We start from the raw sequence: 10,920 nt of genomic DNA on the forward strand, positions 1-10,920 counted from the left end.
AATACTGATACTCGACTCCCAGATGGTTGCGATTGCAAAGGTTGCAGGTCCTCTGTGCTCCTGGGAATTCTGGTGTTTCCAGAATTACCAATGTACTCGGACATGAAGATGACACGTCGAGCTACGACTGGACTTGCTTTTCCACTTCTGGTTGTTGATACGTCATTGGACCAGCTGTTGTAAAAATTTTGTGTGAGCCAGAAATAAGGCACACCACAGTGATACAAACAAACAAAAAATTTTGCAATACTTTTTATTTTATTTTTTTTATCTTTTTAATCAATTTTAAATACATACTGAAGGAAAAAGATCAAAAGTTCACATAAGGTTTTGGCTTCTACTCTGGAACATTGTTTAAAATTTGATTTTAGTTTTTTTGAATTCATATCTTTGTCCTGGATATGCAGTCGGATGTGACACTATGCAGTTGATGTTGGTTTTAAAAAGTTTTCAGAATTATTTCAGTGAAGAAAAACAAAAACATACTTTTGAGATGTGATTGTAGTTTAAGCTGTGTAATAAGATGTGTGAAAATATTCTTGGGACAATTAATGCTTTCTTTCTAAATCAACCGGCTGCTTTCTGTGTCGTAAACTGTCCATTTTAAAGCTAGATAGGATAAGCATTTTGTTACCTTTAGAAAGGGAGTTGGGAATTGTATGCACACATCAGTATGTGAAGTAGTGTGAGGTATATTTATACTTCATCATTTTGATTATTTGTCAGCTTTTCAAACAACTTCCCATGGCCTCTTTCTCCACATTATCCGCACTACCTCCCTCCTCAAAGAAGATCGGTGTACTGTAGTAAAAAAGTAGGTTGTATAACAGCAGATTACATTTACCACTGCATGTCTTCGACCTGATGATATCTGTGCTGCAAAATTCCAGAATTTAGGTAAAAGTAATATAGATGCAGTTAAGCGCCTCACCTCCTCTCCCCTCAGCGACTTACTGTCATGACTGAGCATGTAGCGCTACATGCGTGTTTTCATCTTCCCTTTTCATTTTCTTCTGTGCAGAAAAAAATGTATGTGGTTCCAGTGTTCGGGCTGGAATGAAATTTAAAGCTAATTGTTTATCCATCTTAGATGTTAGATTTTCCACACTTTCTGAGGACTGAGTACTTTTGAGTAAAACAGGAAAAAAAAAATCCTATCAATTTTACACCCTCCCAAGCCCTGTATGTATTATTTTAAGTATTTTTTTCCTGCTTTGTTGCACTAGATTAATAGATATGACAAGCTGTTGCTTGTTACAGGCTGATTTAAACTTTCAGACATCAGTTTAGTTACCCCAGCCACCACGATGGTCCTGAAATGTCACTCTGTGCATAGTGCACATCAGTTAAGAGGCAGCAGAGATTTGTAGATATTTCTCTCTGTGTCTCATTTCCAATAATAGCCCACCATTGTTGAAATAACTGCTTGCATAAAGTAACAATTTTACAAGAATGTAGCTAGTCTAGTGATATTTTTGACCGGATAACGCTTTGATCTTGGTCTTAAACATCCTCTGTTTGATATGGCTTTCAAATGAACTGTGGTATGAACTTCACTTTTCCGCCTCCCAAAATGGCATCGAGTAGTGATGAGCCTTCTCATAGCTCTTTCATGGCTACACTGTAAACACGCTACACTGTTTTTATTCCTTAAGAAAATCACAGACGGAGAATCAAACTGTCTTCAGTCAACATTTAGATTCCTAATACGCCGCGCGAAACGGAGCCGCAGAGGAGGAGACTTCTTTCATTAGACACTTCACTAACGCTCTGAAGTTTGCTCGTTCCATCTGAGATGACTTTAAAAGAGAAACAATGCCTCCGTCTATTGGGGTCTTTGGAGATTTTCTCTCTCATCACATATTAATGAAAGAGGTGGCATGTATGGCGTTGGAGAGCTCGAGCAGGAAAACCTGGTTGCGAGCGCGCCGAATAGAGCTGCCTTTATATTCACGGATACATGACAGACCCACATTCGGTGTGTTTGTGACGTGGTATATGCTGTTTCTCAAGAACTCTTAACTTCAGCAGCATTTGCACATCTTCTGCACACTAGCATTGATACACATACAGTACAATAGATATCCAAGAATATAGAAGCTGCCTGTAGAGGGCACACTTCACCTGGGATGCTTCTGGGCTACACCTTTCCCAATGCTCTCTCTCTCTCTCTCTCTCTCTCTCTCTCTCTGTTTCTCTCTCTCTCTCTCTGTTTCTCTCTCTCTCTCTCTGTTTCTCTCTCTCTCTCTCTCTCTCTATTTCTCTCTTTTTACACACAAGCACACACACAAACACACATGAACAATATTCATTTGAGTAAATTCATCTCACATAAGTGCACGGAGACAGTGTGAATTAGAGGTGAGTTCATGCCAGTTATACTGATGAATGCACTTTACATCACTACCCCACACTGGCCTCCATTCCTCCTTTAATGAGACAGGCCCATCAAGACGGAGCGGGAGCTTTTTGATATCCTCACAGGGCCACGGCGTGCACACACACTAATGCTCATAATTCATAGCAAATCAAGAAAGATCTTGTTGGAACAGAGGATCACACCAATTACCAGTTGTTTATTGTTTGCTATTGTTGTGTTTACTGCAGTCTAATCACATTTGGAGGTCAGCCACAGCACTACATCAGCTCCAAGTGGAAAAGCTCTTTTGAAGCCTTTCATTTCGTTGTGCCATATTAGCTGCACTGAGCAGCCCTAGACAACATGCTGCCTTTCGCTTTCAAGATAAAAAGGAACAAGCATTACATCACTAGCTAAATAACTCCACGAATTAAGGAAATTGCACGTAAATTGGTCACCTAAAAAACAAAAAAAAGAGGACCAGCCCATTAAGAGAAATGTGTTTCATCTATTAATTTGCCTCGAGATGATAATCTTTAACATAATGACTTGAGCATGGGAACAAGAGCTTGTGTTCGATTCTGGGCAAATGTTGTTGGATACTAAAGTTTGGCCGGATGAGGCGCTCTTTTTTTTTTCCCCCCCTCTCTCACCCCTCCTATGGAATAGCAGATTTGTGGCATGGAAGCAAGAAAATCATGGAAATCAGTGAGGCCTTATTATACCAAGGTCATTACAGCTGGCTTTTATCCTCCTCTGTACTTATAGGAGGTAAGGGAATCTTATTCTGCATCACCCAAGGCCTCACCTTTGAACACACACACACAAGCTCACACCAGGCCGGCATTTGCTCATATATAGACACATTCGCACACACACACACACACACACACACACACACGCACACACACACACACACACACACATAGAGCACAAGCACACAGTGGTTTCTCTTTCATTTGGCCTCCTTGAATTTCATCATTCATTTTTACATAACATTAGTGTGTTAGTGGTCGGCGTTCCTGCATGTAGAGGGCTGCTGTTACTTCAGGAAAAGACTGAATAATGCACGGGCAAAGGCAGGCAGAGGCTCGAACCGAGTCGGCAACAGCACAGATGATTGCCGCCTTATAGCATATATATGAAACAGTTTGAGTGTATACATGAAGTGAGATGAGTAGAGGTTTTTGGGGAATTTGTGTCGCTAGACGTAGAGGGTGAACTAGAAGGCAGGTGAGCTGTAAGGGAGCAGATACTTGTTTGAGATTCAGTTTTATACGATTAAACTAATTGAAATGGTTTAACAGAGCCATGAAATCTTTGATTTCTATAGCTTATAGCAACAAAACAATTTGTAGATATAGAGGATAATGAAAACAAAATGTGAGCTAAGTGACTGAAGTGCCTTACTAGTTTGTGCCTCAAAGCCAGACACTTACAGCTTCTCTTGAAGGAATTTGGAAAGTATTAACAGCAGATTGCGGTTTTGTAAAAAGACAGGGATGGGAAACAAAGGAACTCAAGGTTACCATTTTACATCTTTCCAGAGATGGGTTAGTATAATAACACATTAAGTTGCTGTAATTAGGCCATTACTTTCAAAGTAACCCAATCACACAATCTGGAGCAAAAAGAACTCTCCGCATTTACAGATAATATTTTTAATGAGCATCACAAGACGGTTGAGTGTTACTCAATGGCTCCATCAAAAACGGAGTGGCTGTGATCTTGAGGGGAAGGAAAGTGTCCTGTTAATGTGCGCCAAAGATGGCCTCTTCTGTCTGTCTCAGCGGCTGTGTCTGATTTGAAACTCTCCATTGATCTGATACCACCAAGAACTGGCCTGCATATTAAACTGACGCTGTGATACAGCTCCTCAGAGACAGATGAGTTTAGTGTGTGTGTGTGTGTGTGTGTGTGTGTGTGTGTCAGCGTGCAGGCTCATGGCTGTAGTCCAGGTTCAGGGTATTACAGGGAGAAAAAAAAGCCCAAGAAAATGTATTCAGAGTTATGTGCTGTCCACTGATAGTCATACAAACTGTAATATCCCTCAGAAGTCCAGCTCAGCGCCTGCCAACACACATTGGCCTTCACTTCTGATGCTGACATCATTTAATCTTGAGGAGGAGCCTGCGGGTTTCTGTCCCAAATCCTTGATCTGGATCACCTTCCAGGATGAGCCTTACTGTCTGTCTTCCAAAATAAACAGACTCATTATCTTGTCCAAGGCACACACACTTGTCTTCTTGTCGTAAGGTAATGAACTTGTCCACAATGAATCCAAAATATTTAAAGCCCCGACATGAGCACAAATGTCCTCATCTGGTCTGCATGGGAACTGACAGCGGGCCAGGAAATATTCTGTTTCATGCAAGTACACATGTGTGCGCATAAATGCACAAGCAAATGGAGTTTTTTTTTTTTTTTTTCCTTTTTTCGATGAAACCTTTTCACACAGTGGGAAAACAATCCTCCTGTTTTTTTTCCTGGTGTCTGGGTTTATTATAAGCGCAGGAAAGGACACGCACTTCTCAGATTAGGACTGGCAGAAGTGCTCGGGAGACGGTGTCGGAAAAAAAGGATGAACATTAGGCACCTGATCGGACAGGATCAATGAAAAGCAATTAGAAGATAAGTCTGCGGGAGCAGCTCGTGGCTACAGGGGCCGGGACCTTTACAGCAGCGGGGAGAGCGAGGGGCCGAACTGTGAAAATGTGTCAGATATTTTTTAGATCTTAACGCATCAGGTGAAGGAATCTACGAAGCTGTGATGATATACGCCATGTAGAGTATTTATGCGTGTTTGTCTGCCTGTGCTTCTGTCTCCTTGTGTGATTTGTGCGTGGCTTATGTGTTTTGCCTAACATCTATTGTCATAATGATGTGTGATTATTAAGGGAGCAGGGTTTTCACAGCAGGGAGAAAAGGGGCTGAGCCGACAACAGGTTGGGCCTCCCTTTGTGTCTTTGTTTGAACGCTCAGCAAATACATATTCATGCTCCCAATATGCACACAATAGCACACATTTGTTTATAATCTTTGTTTATTTGGGTTGCATACATTAACGAAATCACCTTTCTTTTTTCTCTTTTTCTCCTGGTTCTGATGCAAACAGGGGGGGAACGGTAACAGCAAATAAAGGTTTTTTTCGTGAAAGGAGGTGGACGCAGAAGTCTCCAGGTGCCGATGCCTTGTTATTTCAGTAGCATCCCTGGGAGAGGTGAAGCTCCTGCAGCCGCTAGCTATTAGGCTAAACCGGGCTGCGCTGTGTTCTGTGTGGGCTGAAAAAGACAAGTTCTGACCATTAGCGTACCTCCTGTGCCTGGTTCCAGAGTACAAAAGCGCATGAGTTTTTCTTCCAATTTGTGGGTGTAATGATGACGCACAACAAATAACTCCTAATGCGGGCTTTGTTAGTTCATTGTAATATATTCCTGTGTATGCGTTCTGACAAAAAAACGGCCCTCATTCTGTGGCCGTTAAAGCCAAATGAAGGTATGAACACAGTGTCTACAGTGAAGTGGCTCTCCCCTTCTCTGGATCCGTGCATCTGCTCCTTTCCAACACTAGATGGCTGTCTGTGCTACATGTGCCTTGTATCGGCACCGGTGCAGCCCTCCTCGCGCTGCTTTTGCTGGGCCTTAGAAATGCAAGGCTGAGCAAAAGATTTTCTTTTTTTGTTAATAATGCTTTGAGACACTCGGGTTATGAAAACACACAGCTACACAGACATAGCACCCGACTTAATGTTTTGATGTTTGAATTTGCCAGCCCTTCATTTTTTTTATGAAGTCACGAACAATGGATTAAATATACTGTCATCAGAAAAGTCAGGTACAGATGCACACTCACCGGGGTGAAAGTGCATTTGAGTAGGTTTAAAAATAAACTCTATGCAATGTCAATTTTAATATATATCCCGCAAATCTCATGCGGGGCAGGAGAGGCTTCAATTAAACTGACGGGTTTCAAAACAAGTCAGGAGTACTATTAGTGTCAAAAGAAACCACTGAACACACGATTTATCATTATCATATAATTATTCTGACTGCAGCCCCATTTCTATGACTGTCTTTTATATTAGTGCATCTACTGTGTGTGTGTGTGTGTTTTCTGTAAGAGGCTATTTGTAGTTTCATTATGTGCAGTAAATGCAACCACATAGAGCACTTGGTTGCAGTATTGACTTTGAAGATTGCCTTTCTTCTTCTCCTTCAGAGGCCGTCCGTCTCTTTAGCCCGAAGCTCCCAAACCGCACAGCCGGCCAGTCCATGGTGGCCTTTTATTATGATGTCAGCACTCTGCTTAAAGAGCATTCAATATCTCCAGGACGACCGTTGGTGGAACATCAATAGCATAATACAGATCCACACAGCGGACAGCTATTCCTCATAGCCGGTCAGTTCATTTGCTCATTGATTTATTGGTAGCTGACAGCGTAATTGAATTAAGTAGCAGTGATTATCACGAACAAACAGGTTGTTTGTTAGTTTTTGCCTGTGTTTGTTCACTGCGGTAAAGAGTTTCAGCGCCGGCCGTGTAGAGGTGGACAATTGCTTGCGCACATGCGTTCAAATCTGGCAACGCTCTCATGCAAGTGCACAAAACTATACAAATAATTCTGACAAAATGAGGAGATAGAGGGTCCTGAGGCTAAAAACTACAAAGGGAGGAGGAAATAAAGCAGCAAAACAAATGAGAAAAGCAGTGGCGTAGAGGAGAAGGCTATTAGGCCCAGTCTGATTTGCAGGCCTATTTAAAAGATGGTGATCTAGAAAACAAGGAAAGCCTTTGTGAGACAGTTGCACCAAAATCACCCACATAAATCAGGGTGTGATTACTCCAGGAGCTGGAGTTATTGGGTGCTAACATAGCAGCGCTCGCTCTTGAACGTTATTAACACTCTTAATAGTGAGCGACAGCTTGTAACAGAAGCCTCGCGTAACCCCCAATCTCTCTTTTACAATCCCAACAGCTGGAGAAACAACAGGAAACTTATTCATTCAACTGGTCGTAGCCTGTTTCATCTTGATGTTGTCACCATGGTGCTAAAATCAAAATTAAAGAAGTTTGATGATTCGGTGCCGAATGCTTTGTCTCGTGTGTTTGTGTGCGTGCTCACACCTCCACATCTACTGATCTACTACTGCATCTCTGGCTCTGTAATTCATGCAAAATGAAATGAAAACCTTCTTAGCAATATGCAGATTTCTTTATGCAAAGCAGCATTACCTATGGTGCGCGGACGGCAGCTAATGCCTTTGATCAGTCTCTCTGACATTCTCTAACTACTGAGAAGAAAAGAACTTAAAAATTGTAAAGGCTCTTAATTGAAGTGAACATAAAAGAAGATACATGGTGTTAATTGGTATACGCTAAGAATAATCTAGACCTTGGAGACCACTGTCCCTTACCGGCCCCCCTGCCAAAGTGTCAGGATTTACATCTTTAATTCAAGATTTCCCCACATTAATTACCTCGCAGGCAGCGAAACGCGGATCACTTCATTTTAAAGTATAATAAACATCCAAATAGTTTCCCCCCCTCCCGTCCCCATGAATATCAATTTTTTGTTAGTGTGCAAAAGCCTGGCTCTCCTGCTCTCAAGGAGGTTGTGCGGGAAGAGGCGGGCTGTTCATAAATCTGTTCCAGAAAGACTTTTTTACAGAAAGTAAGATATGTGGAGAGCAGAATTGAAGTGAACAACGTTGGACAGGCAAACCTAAATTCAATCATAATTTTTCAGACAAAAAGTTACAATGAAACTCGTGAAAATGGGGAATTATTGATACTCAGAGTCAGCGAGAGATGACGCGTTTGCTTTTTTTTAATGCAGGTGATACAGCACATTGTTATGGGAAATACACAACCTGTTTAAAGACAAAATAGAACATTAAAACAGGTTTGGATTCAAACCTGATTCATGCCTCAGAGCAGCATATTTGGCGTGGCATAATTTCAGCATGACAACTAATTTGTATGTGTGTATGTGTGTGTATGTGTGTGTTCATGTGAGTGTCTCCTTTGCAGTGAAGTAAAGCAATTTGAACACTGGGCCCCAGTATGACCTTTGATTATGAGAGGAATACAGCGGTGCTTATATCCCAGGCCTCTCCGTTCCCTCTCAACATGATGAATGGGACACCCTGAGCTGCAGGACAAAACAACCATTTGAGGATCCAGGGTGACACACACACACACACACACACACACACACACACACACACACACACACACACACACACACACACGCGCATACACACACACGCACAAGCAGATACATGGGCTTGCACGTGCACACACATAGAACTGCTGACAGACAAATGACACACTGATGGAAAGTGAAGCACTTTTAAGGGCTTAAATGCCAACAGCAGCAGCACCTCTCTCTCTCTCACACACACACACACACACACACACACACACACACACACACACACACACACAGTCCGTAATATTACAACACCGGCGATTATCTCCTTCTGTTTAAAGCACATTTAACACTGTACTGCCCTTGAAAGTAACCAGCTAAGCTGAGGCTTTTATCTTGTGAGCAGGTTCATGTATGGATATATTAGTAGAAAATAGCAACACCCATTATGGCTTATTGGAACAGTTTCAAACATACCCCAATGTGGTTAATATTATGCAGTTTATTAAGCAACAATAAGCAATTTATGTAAACACAGTTCAAACGAGCGCTGCTCCTGTACACCTTAAAATCCTCCCTTTTTTTGAAGTGGTTTTTATTTTGGGGTTTCATTGTAATTTATTGGCTCAAAGTGCACGATACAGTGTTAAAACTGATTTGATATGGAAACCTGCAGGGACATATTAATTAAAATAGCAATCTAATTAGCATTCCACTGTGACCTAAAAGTTGAATATTATTAGAGCTGCAACCATCGGCTGTGATGAAAAGAGCTTACATGACAGTGAAATTGAAATTCAAAGAGCTGGAGATAATGTACACACAGATCAAAAGAACAAACGGTGGGGAGAAAAATAACACACCAAGAAGTTTTACATTTCCTCACAAGGGGGAAAACCAGCGTGTGCACACTTCCTCACCCGCACGCGCGCGCGCACACACACACACACACACACACGCACACACACACACAAACACACACACACAGGCACAGGAGGAGGCACACTCACATTTAGAGTAGGTAGTTTAGCGTAATTTAATCCAAAAATTGCCAGACAGAAATATTCCTACTATGAAGATGAGTTAACACCAGGAATGTAGGAAGGAGGGTGAACTCACATCTCAGCTTTTTATTTATTTTTTATTTTTAGTTTGGCCAAAATCTTGCACTTATATGAATCACTCTTCTCATGTGTTATTGGTTTGTAAATGTTGTTTTGAGCAGTACCAAAGTTATATGAGGAGAGAATGATAAAAGATTCAAAATGCACCAGTAACATAGTGAAATCGGAGTATTCTAGCATGAATAAACATTCTGCACATAATACTGACAACAACTCTGCAGTAACATGTTAGAACCTGCAGTGATCTGCTCCAACAATGACAACATTCAACCAGTGTTGTCATAGCGAGACATACACAACTTTCTTCGATGATATGCTGAACTGTTCTGCGAGTTGCTTTATAACTCAGGTCCAGTTGTGGAAGAGGTGCTCAGACTCTTGGCTTAAGTAGATGTGGCAGCACCACCATTTGAAAATATGCTGTTCCAAGCAGAAGTCCTGCTTTTAAAAAATGGATTTACATAAAAGTGGTAGTGAAGTATAGAAGTATTATCCGTAAAATATACCTACTCACTTCAGCGGTCAACAAGACATAAAAACTGCATGTACAGAGGTCCATCTGCAGCTGCACCAAATCGGATAAATATCAACTCTGTGCCTGAGGTAGGTGCAAGAACACGATTGGCTATGTTGGGTATGTTTCCCAGTTCAGCTGTGATAAAGCAGACGATTGGCTTTTGGAGAGAAGGGGTGGAAAATGTGTCATACAACCGTCATCTCTGGCTTTAGACATTTCTATTGAAAAAGCTAAATATATCATGTTATTAAATATTATTTTGGTGAAAGAGAATTTCCTCCACACAATAAGTACTTTAGTAAAAGTCTTAGTATATGATATCAAACTTACTTAGGTCTCAGAAGTACAAGTAAAAGTAATTAATTGATATACTTACCTGCAGGTATATACTGTATACTGTATTCTATGAGTTGATCTGATATTCATACTTTTTCTGATTATTTGATGTAGTGTTCATTTTATCAAATAAATATTTGCCTGTTAAAGTAGCGGAAAATGGAAATACTCAAGTACATGTAACTTATATTGAGCAAATATACTTAGTTACATTCCATCACTGCTTTCAAAATAGTTAATTATTGTCTTTATTATAATTAGGGCCCGAGCACGAAATTTGATCCATGTAAAGGCCCTATAGGAATTGCTTGGTTATTATTTAGGCAAATAAAGTGCTATTAAGAGGATTTTAATGAGCTAAAAACTCCCAAAACTTTGGACAAATTAAATCATAGTGGAAATTTGCTTATTCTGTGGGCTTCGGCCATGGGCA

Source organism: Sparus aurata, chromosome 9 (genome assembly GCF_900880675.1).
Source record: "Sparus aurata chromosome 9, fSpaAur1.1, whole genome shotgun sequence".
Taxonomy (NCBI): domain Eukaryota; kingdom Metazoa; phylum Chordata; class Actinopteri; order Spariformes; family Sparidae; genus Sparus; species Sparus aurata.